The following is a 7,968-nucleotide window of genomic DNA, read 5'->3' as shown; positions in this document are numbered from 1 at the left end:
ATAATAATAATAACAGCAACATCGAAAAAATACCTTAGGAATGAGAACCCAGGTTCAAATTTCCCCAAGACACCTGATGAAGGCTGGAGGATATATCAGTCGAAATGTCATGTTAACAACAAACAAGATGAGGACAAATATCCGTCAAATGTAAATAATGTAAATAATGTAAATAATGTAGATAGATAGACTGCTAGCTAACTAGCCACATAGATAGATAGATAGATAGATAGATAGATAGATAGATAGATAGATAGATAGATAGATAGATAGATAGATAGATAGATAGATAGATAGATAGATAGATAGATAGATAGATAGATAGATAAAGTTGATTGTGATAATTTTAAGAGATTGTGAAAAAGAAGCTCATGCGTCACACACATGCAATTTTTTTTAAGAAATTGGAATTTCGTGAAAAATATTCGTGATAATTCCAACATGGCCAGATAGTGTGGTAGCTATTCGTGTGGGTTTGCAACCTCGCCAAATGGAGGTGGCTATGTGTTGAATGGAGGCAGCTAGCTGACGAGGTTCCTTTTAAGCGTATTTTGGTTTCGATTCCCTATATCCCTCGATGACTTTTTCCATGCGTTTTACAACAGCAACAACAATAGCAGCAGCGACAGCAGCAATTATTGTTGTTGTTATCGATATCGCTTGCTGCTTCTTCAGATGTTGTTGTTTATCTGCAAAATGGTGTTGCTATGACAACGTTCCCTGAACCAGCAATTTTTGGCATTGCTGGAATTCCTGCTGGCTTTTAAGTGCAGTGGGAGAGCAGGGTCGGGGAGCGAAAATGACAAACGTTTGGAGGGGAGGGATTGTTGAAGAGAGATGGAGGCGGTGGAGTGAGCGATGGTGGTGGCGCGGCGGTTGTGTTATTTGTGGTAAACACGGTGGAGGTGGTTGGTGATAGGTAGTGGTTGTGGTGTTAGTGTTGTTGGTGGTGATGGTGATGGAGATGGTGGTGATAGTAGTGGTTGCGATGGTAATGATGGTTGTGATTCTGATGGTAGTGGTGGTGGTGGTAATGGTGATGATGGTGGTGGTGGTGGTAATGGTGATGATGGTGGTGGTGGTGGTGGTAATGGTGATGATGGTGGTGGTGGTAATGGTGATGATGGTGGTGGTGGTGGTGGTGGTGGTAATGGTGATGATGGTGGTGGTGGTAGTAGTGGTGATAATGATGGTGATGGTAGTAATGTTTGTAATAATGGTGATGGTAGTAATGTTTGTAATAATGGTGGCGGTGGTGGTGGCAATGATGGTGGTGGTGGTGGTGGTGGTTACGATGGTGGTAATAATGGTGCTGGTAGTAGTGGTGAAGGTAGTGGTGGTGGTGGTAATGGTGGTGGTGGTGGTGGTGGGGTGGTGGCTCTGGTAGTAGCATTAGTTGTTGATTAGTTGCAAGAAATAAGTGATGTAGTGTACAGTTGTAGCTGTTGTTGTCGGGAGCGCTGTAGTAGTGGTGGTCATGGTGATGGTCGTGCTGATGTAGAGGAAATGGTGTTCAGAATGCTGTGTGTGTGTGTGTGTGTGTGTGTGTGTGTGTGTGTGTGTGTGTGTGTGTACGTGTGTTGGAGTTTGCGTTCCTAAACATTAATGTAAACGCAAGTTTCCTCAGAGAAAAGTCGCGAGAGTCACGACTGGAATAGATTTGATGATAGGTCTTATGGATCAGAGTGACCCGAGACAAAACAACAGTAATGGTTTAGGGTCAGTGGTCATTAAAGCTGTGAACAGCATAATGTGCCTTTCATTGGTATGTGTGTGTGTGTGTACGCACGTGTGTGAGTGTATGTGTGCGTACGTTGGAGTGTGTGTGTGTGCGCGTACGTGTGTGTGTGTATGGGCGTGTGTGTATGTATATGTGTGCGCGCGCACACGTGCGTGTGTGTGTGTGTGTATCTGTGCTTGTGTTTGTGTGTGTCTGTGTGTGTGTGCGCGCGCGCATGTGCTGCGTGTGTGTGTGTGTGTGTGCGTATGTGTATGTGTGTGTATCTCTGCTTGTGTCTGTGTCTGTGTGTGCGCGCCCGCGCATGTGCGTGCGTGTACGTGTGAGAGAGAAAGAGAGGGAAAGAGAGAGATAGAAAGGAAGGAAGAGAAAGAGAGAGAGAGAAGTTATGAGGGGTTTTTTTTTGCAATGAATCTTTTGCTTTTATTTTTGTTATTGTTTTTGTTTTGTTTTGTTTTCATCTTATTCTTTGTGTTTTCGTTGTTTGTTTCAGATCTATTGGGTCGGAGATTTGCTGGGCGGTGTGGTGGGAACCCTAATGTACGACAAGGTGTTCTCAAGTACCTCGGACGAGAAATGTCACCTGCGAAGTTGCTGTCTCGGCGTTCGATCCCCGGACGAGAAGCGGGAGCCAATTATGTTCGATGATATTGAAACCAAATCAGGGGGTAAGATGTACACATCCCTCCCTGGCGAGAAACCGAAGGAACCGGACGAAATTACCACAATGTAAAGGAAGAAGAAGAAGAAAAGAGAATTAAAGTAAAGTCTGTGAACTTTACGAAAAGGAAGTTGCACTGTTGAATAGATCTATGTCTGTCTACTTTAATGAACTTTTAGAAACAAAAGGAGACAATGGTTATGTACGCGTGTGTGTGTGTGTGTGCTTATATGTATGTCTATATGTTTAAACGGATGTTTGTATGTACGTATTTGCCCCCACAAAAGAAAAAAAAAAACTAGTCCACATCATTGGATGCAGACATATTCGAAAGCGTTACATCAGAGTTCGCCTTCTCTAAGAGAGATGTTTCAACGAAGACGAGGGTGTCTCTCGCTTGAAAAAGCTTCAAGCGCAGGCATCGCTTGCTGTTAAACAGCTCTGTTTTGTACTGCATACGATGGCTGGCCGTAGCAAAACAATGCAAAACACTCAATGACGGAATGAAGGGCATGAGTTGAGGTGGGGGCCTAAGCTCGCCCTCTCAACACCTATTGCTAGAGGCGCCCAGCAACATTGAAGGGCCACATCTATGTTGCTCATGAGAACAATCAGGCGTACGTATATATGTATATAAGTGTGTGTGTGTGTGTGTGTGTGTGTGTGTGTGTGTGTGTGTGTGTGTGTGTGTGAATGTATATATATATGTATATGAGCGCATTTAAATAAGTGTATGCGTGTGCGTATGTGTGCGTGTGCGTATGATCGTGCGTATGTGTGCGTGTGTTTGTATAGAGTCATAGCCAGGATTTCAACTGAGGAACTCTTATGAAAATGGATTCACCATTATCCGTCGAATTTGTGGAAAACTCAAATAAAATATTAGATGAAGAATATATTTGCATAAGTCTGTGGTGTATACACAAAACATGCATGCACACACACACACACACACACACACACACACACATGTATGTACGTATGTATTCTTTTCATTCTTTTACTAATTTCGGCTCGAGAGCTGCGGCCATGCTGGGGCACTGCGGATAGCTTTGCCACCGTTTTACTGCTTGAAACCTCCTCTGACGTGTGGCATTTGGTAAATGAGGGAGTTCGATGCCGTTGTCCTCATTTGCGTTTCTTGCAGTGAGGTAGGTTCATCTGGAACTTTTGACTGGAGGAGATCCAGTTCTGTTTTGAAGACACCTGCATCCACCCCATCTAGGTCTCTCGGGATTTTTTAAAGAGGATATTGAAGACCTGTGGGCTCTTGAAAGCCAAACTGTTGCAGTATTTGGTCCGTATCCTGATGGCAATGTTGGGATCTTTGGTACTATGCAGTAACACCACATTTTGCTGTTTGTGTGACTTTCAATGCCAAAGTTTGGTACAAGACCTTCCAGGATTTCCCAGATGTATATCATTGCACATTTTTCCCGTTTTCGTTCTTGGGAGTGGAGTCTTAACTTTTTCAACCTCTCCCAGTAGCTAACATGTATTGAGACGAAATTTGCGTAGCTTCGCTGGATTGCTTCAATTTTACACTGTGTGGTGACCATAGTCAAGAGCAGTTGTGTAAGCGGCTGGGGACTCCGTAGGACCATCTTGGTTTCCTGTTCTCTCGTTCTGAAAGTTCTAAGTATCCATCCGGCCAGCCTGTTGCATTTTATTACCAATTCAGTAATATGCAGCCGGAAAGATACATCAGGTCACGCCCTGAGATTGCAACCCCTCCTTGGCCAGTGCATTCTGTCTGCATTTCATTCAGATTCGTGTGCTGGTAGCGAAGGGCTTGGAAATTTCCAGCCTACCTGTATATTGAGCTCAACTCCTATTAGCTGCCTTAACACCTATTCGAAGTGCTGTAAGAGTTGTGTTTGTCTTCCTTTTTACATCTGTTAAAGAACTCCACAGGTTTGCTGGCTTGCATCTGCATTAAGAGTGGGATAAAAACACTTTTGAATTGTACATTCAGTGTTACATTTATCCTCTTTCGAGGAGTGACCCTACGCTACAATGCACGATTGCAGATTCTATAATATTCTTAAAGAAGGGTTTAGGGTTTGATTATATAGATATATGTTTACCTCCCCGTAACATAGTAGTTCGGCAAAAGAGACCAATAAAATAAGTTCCAGGCTCACAAAGAATAAACCCTGGAGTCGATTTGTTCTACGAAAGGCGGTGCTCCAGCATGGCCGCAGTCAAATGACTGAAACAAGTATATACACCTCGCCATGATTGACCGCTAACTCCAAAAGCTTTTTTAAAAAATTCTTTCTCTGTTTATTACCTTGTGTTCCTTTCTGATGAAGAGCGTAGGCTCAAAACATAAAAGATTTTCTCACCTTCACGAGCGTCAAACGAATATACCTGCTATTTGTTTATACACCTGTCTTCATCTTTTGTTTTATCTGTAAATTTCAACTATACACGTACATACATACATACATACATACATACATACATACATACATACATACATGCATGCATGCATACATACATACATACATACATACATACATACATACATACATACATGTATGTACGTATACAACTTCGTCGGCTTAAATCAGCTTTTTCAACTACTAATAGTCTCCTAGCTTAGGAGAAACGCCGTTTGTCGAATTCTTACCGGTGACGAAGGACGTATCTCCTACGCAAGTACACATACATGACTGCATACATACATACATACATACATACATACATACATACATACATACATACATACATACATACATACATACATACATTGAAGAATGGTAACGTGAACAAAAGACAACATCACTTGGAATAAATCTCCTTAGCCCAGATTTACTATTTTTTTCTATTATTTTGTATAAACGATTCAAGCTTGAGTTAATACGTCATTGTGTTCTGTTATAATTTTTGTTCCTTTATTCTTTTATTCTTTTGTACCTCTTTCATCATTAAGCAACTGCTGTTCTCGTGCTCTACTCTCTCACTTCTGTCTCTCTTCTCTTTCTTCTCCCATTTTCTTTATACATATCTATACACACACACACACATACATACATATATATATATATATATATTTATTTATATTTACATACACACACACACATAGATATACAGATGTATGCATGTACGAGGGTGTGCTGAAAAGGTCCTGGCTTTAAGGATATCGCGAAAAGCCTGGTGTGAGGCCCAACCTTCTGAGTTCCTTTACATGGCTTAGAAAAGCTAAAGGACCGCTGTAATAAGTGTGTGAATCTGAGGGGGTGTGGTGATATCTTAAATGAAATAATAATTAACTGATCCTCCCGTGTTTTCTTTTACCCAAAGCCAGAAACTTTTCAGCGCCCCCTCGTATATATATATATATATATATATATATATAATATATATATATAATATATATATATGTATGTATGTATTTAGATGTGTGTGTGTTTGTGTGTGTGTGTGAATGAATAAATGTACTCTTGACATCTCTGTGAGATTGAAGAGAGGGAGTTATGACTAGACTGGAGGCCTGGCATCAACCCCTACAACAGTGTCGACGTCTCTAAAGGCCTACATCTATCCTCTTTTATCACGGGGGTTTGGTATAAAACACACACACACCACACACACACACACACACACACACACAAAATATAGTGATAATTGAATCAGTGGTACATGAAATCCGCGTACTTTGTAAGTGGAATTAATAGTAGATTCATTGACACCAAAGTCGCGAAATCACAGTAGCGAAGCTTCCACAGTCACTATTTTCTTGATCATTTCTACCTTTTTTCTGCAGAGAATACGAGTTTGTGCCGTCTGTTTGGATCGAGCGCCTTCGAATATGTTCCTTTTACTGATCTCAGATTGTTGGATATCAGCTCGTAAGTTCGTATAAAGAAATACGCAGTCTCACAGAATGGTCAGATAAACACAAGTTATAGTCTATGCATTCTGGGAGCTGAGCATTATAGGGGTGGGCTCGTTTTAACGCACTTATGCAGTACAAGCAGAATTTTCGACTGATCGTCAACCTATTTTATCAGAGATCAAACCTTGATAAATGTAACATGGTTCAGAATTGAACAAACCGTTTTATTCCGAATCAGTGATGAATTAATCAGAGATAAACGAGATTACATGTAATACATTTGAGACAGCAATAAAGTTTGTGTCAACATTATGCTCTAAAAAACTATTGTTGCGGAAGGTATTGTTTAATTCAGCAGACAGAATTAAAACTATTTTAATCGTCTATGTTTAGAATCATTACAGAAACTAATGTATATTAAACTATTTGATTTCAGGGAAATAATTTTGTTACAGTCAGTCAGTTTCTATTTATTACACAAAAGACGACGTTGCCGTTGTGTCTCAGTATGCCCCAGTCGTTGCTGAAAATTTTCATTCCGGAAGCAGTTGAAAAAATATTTTAAAACATAACTGTATTTCCATAGAGTCATAATTGTATTTCATTTTCTCAAAGAATAAAAACCTACACTGTGAGCTGATTCATTCTGCTTATCATTATTTTAATTATTTTAATTATTATTATTTTGGTTTGCCTCAGGTTCGGTCTTATTGTTATATATATATAATGTGTGTGTGTGTGTGTGTGTGTGTGTGTGTGTGTGTGTGTAATGAAGAAATAAATGGGATAATTATCCCCTTATACAGCACAACTGATTAGCACTCTAATAGACCATAAGGAATATAAAACCAAAGGAAGAGAGAATAATTTCAAAGGTCAGTGTTCATATTCATCCAATATATTTCAAAGCGTCGGAATACTTCACAGCATACATAAATGCACTCATATATACAAGATATAATATAGAAGTATATAAATATATAAAAATGCATAAATGTACTTGCGAGAATGTATGTCCATATTAAAATCAACGAGGATATTAAAATATACGGATGGTGAATGTATAGCGGTAATCCAAAAAGATGAGGAAGTTGGTATAAAATGATTTTAAAAGGAATCTTGAACAACTGCAAAGTCTGGCGGCCGTTTCGAGAAGATATAGGTTTGTATGGGCGAGATAATTCCAACCATAACAATCATCTATATTTCCTCATCAGAGTTCATCTAAAGGATTTATAAAAGAGTAATGCTGTGTCGGAATATACTATTCCGTATAGGCACAGGAGTGGCTGTGTGGTAAGTAGCTTGCTAACCAACCACATGGTTCCGGGTTCAGTCCCACTGCGTGGCATCTTGGGCAAGTGTCTTCTGCTATAGCCCGGGTCCGACCAATGCCTTGTGAGTGGATTTGGTAGACGGAAACTGAAAGAAGCCTGTCGTATATATGTATATATATATGTGTGTGTGTGTTTGTCCCCCTAGCATTGCTTGACAACCGATGCTGGTGTGTTTACGTCCCCGTTACTTAGCGGTTCGGCAAAAGAGACCGATAGAATAAGTACTGGGCTTACAAAGAATAAGTCCCGGGGTCGATTTGCTCGACTAAAGGCGGTGCTCCAGCATGGCCACAGTCAAAATGACTGAAACAAGTAAAAGAGTATTCAGATTTTTTTATTACCCACTAGGGGTCAAAAAGAAGGGACAGTACAATCTGGCAGGATCAGA

At 40.3% G+C, this 7,968-nt stretch overlaps 1 long non-coding RNA gene across 1 annotated transcript in view; it reads left to right on the top strand.

The window, feature by feature from the left end:
- Window positions 1–6,887, top strand: part of LOC118762455 — a 16,151-nt gene extending 9,264 nt beyond the window's left edge. The window contains exon 2 of the long non-coding RNA XR_004998208.1: window positions 5,805–6,887. This is a non-coding gene — a long non-coding RNA (uncharacterized LOC118762455). The remainder of the gene's footprint in view (window positions 1–5,804) is intronic.
- The last annotated feature ends 1,081 nt before the right edge of the window (window positions 6,888–7,968 follow it).

Source organism: Octopus sinensis, linkage group LG3 (genome assembly GCF_006345805.1).
Source record: "Octopus sinensis linkage group LG3, ASM634580v1, whole genome shotgun sequence".
In the NCBI taxonomy this organism is placed as follows: Eukaryota; Metazoa; Mollusca; class Cephalopoda; order Octopoda; family Octopodidae; genus Octopus; species Octopus sinensis.
Note: the sequence above shows the minus strand (reverse complement) of the source record. Positions and strands in the feature narration are given on the sequence as shown.